Source organism: Ascidiella aspersa, chromosome 5 (assembly GCF_963924565.1).
Source record: "Ascidiella aspersa chromosome 5, kaAscAspe10.2, whole genome shotgun sequence".
Classification (NCBI taxonomy): Eukaryota; Metazoa; Chordata; class Ascidiacea; order Phlebobranchia; family Ascidiidae; genus Ascidiella; species Ascidiella aspersa.
Window position 1 is genome coordinate 11,231,650 of NC_139451.1, and position 2,500 is coordinate 11,234,149.

General features: G+C 59.9%; 1 non-coding gene and 2 pseudogenes across 1 annotated transcript; all 3 read left to right on the plus strand.

Annotated features, from left to right (window-relative positions):
* Positions 1-321: 321 nt before the first annotated feature.
* Positions 322-1,010, plus strand: LOC146143527 (small subunit ribosomal RNA; annotated as a pseudogene; the record flags this gene model as incomplete).
* Positions 1,011-1,265: 255 nt separating this feature from the next.
* On the plus strand, positions 1,266-1,419 carry LOC146143528 (5.8S ribosomal RNA). Its single transcript, XR_014501163.1, has one exon. It is a non-coding gene; the product is annotated as a 5.8S ribosomal RNA (ribosomal RNA).
* Positions 1,420-1,667: 248 nt separating this feature from the next.
* Positions 1,668-2,500, plus strand: part of LOC146143529 (large subunit ribosomal RNA) — a 3,679-nt pseudogene continuing 2,846 nt past the window's right edge.

Genomic DNA, 2,500 nt, shown 5'->3' on the forward strand with positions numbered 1-2,500 from the left:
GAATAATGGTGCATGGAATAATGGAATAGGACCTCGGTTCTATTTTGTTGGTTTTCGGAGCGCGAGGTAATGATTAAGAGGGACAGACGGGGGCATTCGTACTGTGCCGTTAGAGGTGAAATTCTTGGATCGGCGCAAGACGAACGACTGCGAAAGCATTTGCCAAGAATGTTTTCTTTAATCAAGAGCGAAAGTCAGAGGTTCGAAGACGATCAGATACCGTCCTAGTTCTGACTATAAACGATGCCAACTAGCGATCGGGGGGCGTTAGTTTTACGACCTCTCCGGCAGCTTGCGGGAAACCAAAGTCTTTGGGTTCCGGGGGAAGTATGGTTGCAAAGCTGAAACTTAAAGGAATTGACGGAAGGGCACCACCAGGAGTGGAGCCTGCGGCTTAATTTGACTCAACACGGGAAATCTCACCCGGCCCGGACACAGTGAGGATTGACAGATTGAGAGCTCTTTCTTGATTCTGTGGGTGGTGGTGCATGGCCGTTCTTAGTTGGTGGAGCGATTTGTCTGGTTAATTCCGATAACGAACGAGACTCTGGCTTGCTAACTAGTTACGCGACCCAATCGGTCGGCGTCTAACTTCTTAGAGGGACTAGTGGCGTTTAGCCACACGAGATTGAGCAATAACAGGTCTGTGATGCCCTTAGATGTTCGGGGCCGCACGCGCGCTACACTGACCGGATCAGCATGTGCTCGCCTTGGCCGACAGGTCTGGGTAACCCGCTGAACCCCGGTCGTGCTAGGGATAGGGAATTGCAATTATTTCCCTTGAACGAGGAATTCCCAGTAAGCGCGAGTCATTAGCTCGCGTTGATTACGTCCCTGCCCTTTGTACACACCGCCCGTCGCTACTACCGATTGAATGGTTTAGTGAGGTCCTCCGATTGGACCTGGCGCGGCCGGCAACGGTCGAGCCGGCGTCCGAGAAGACGATCTAACTTGATCATTTAGAGGAAGTAAAAGTCGTAACAAGGTTTCCGTAGGTGAACCTGCGGAAGGATCATTAACGGTCTCGCAAACGCTTCGGCGAACGCGAAACTCGGACAAGCGAGAGAAAAAGTCTTTGCTACCCGGCGCCCGACCCGCGAGGAGCGGCGCGCCGGCCGGCGATTCGGTCACCCGGTAATGTTTGCGCGTCGAGTGCCGCGGTGCCGCGCGCTCCGGCTTCAAGCGTCGGCCTGGCCGACCGCTCGGCGCGGTCTATTTTGTCACCCTATAGTGCGAGGCACTGTGCGAGCGAAACAATCGTGGATGGCTCTTGGCGGTGGATCACTCGGCTCGTGAGTCGATGAAGGACGCAGCTAGCTGCGTGAATTAGTGTGAATTGCAGGACACATTGAGCATCGACGTTCTGAACGCAAATTGCGGCCTCGGGTCAATCCCGGGGCCGCGCCCGCCTCAGGGTCGCGTTGCAAACGTTCCGCGCGGGGATTTCTCCGCGCGGCTGCTGCGGCGTCGGACGCGCGAGCGCCCGTCCCGCTCAAGACAGCACGGCACGATGCGCGACGATCGCGACCAGAATCCCGCGCGGCGGCGGCGAGTCGACCTCGAAGAGGCCAACGGCTGGCGGCTCAAGGGCGGGAATCGAGGTGCGCGGCGGCGCGCGGCGCCGACGGCGAGCGCGGAACGGGAAGAATAGTCCCGGTCCTTACTTTCGGCCTGAGGTCGGACGAGGCTACCCGCTGAATTTAAGCATATTACTAAGCGGAGGAAAAGAAACTAACGAGGATTCCCTCAGTAACGGCGAGTGAAGCGGGATGTGCCCATCGCCGAATCCGCGCGCTTTTGGAGTGCGCGGAATTGTGGCGTACGGAATTCGTCACGGCGCGCTTCGCCGGTCGCCCGCGTCCTTCTGATCGAGGCCTTTTCCCAGAGCGGGTGTCAGGCCCATGGCGGCGACAGGCGGGCGCGCTACGGCGTCTTCCCAGAGTCGGGTTGTTTGGGAATGCAGCCCAAAGCGGGTGGTAAACTCCATCTAAGGCTAAATACGGTCACGAGACCGATAGCGAACAAGTACCGTGAGGGAAAGTTGAAAAGCACTTTGAAGAGAGAGTTAAAGAGTACGTGAAACCGTCGAGAGGCAAACGGGAGGGCCTGTCGGGTCGCCCGGTCGCTTTCAGCCGGCCCCCTGTCGGCGACGTTGTCGTGCGGACCCTCACGGGCCGCCGGCGGCGCCGCCCGATCGGGGACCAGCGCACTAGCGCCGGGCGAAGGCCGCGACCGTCTGGACGGCGGCGAGAAGGCCGCGCGCAAGGTAACCCGGCCTCGGTCGGGTACTATAGGCGCGCGTGTCCGTCGGCCCGCCGTTCGGGCGAGGAGAGATCGCCGCGTCTGCCCTTCGGGGCCGAGCGCCCGGTGCCGGCTGGGGCGTCGTGGGTCGGGGACTGTTCTCAGTGCCCAGCCTCTTCGTCTCGGTCGCGCTTCCGGTGTCGTTTCGCGAGGCGCACGGGGTCCGCGGCTGAAGTCAGCCACCTTCCCGACCCGTCTT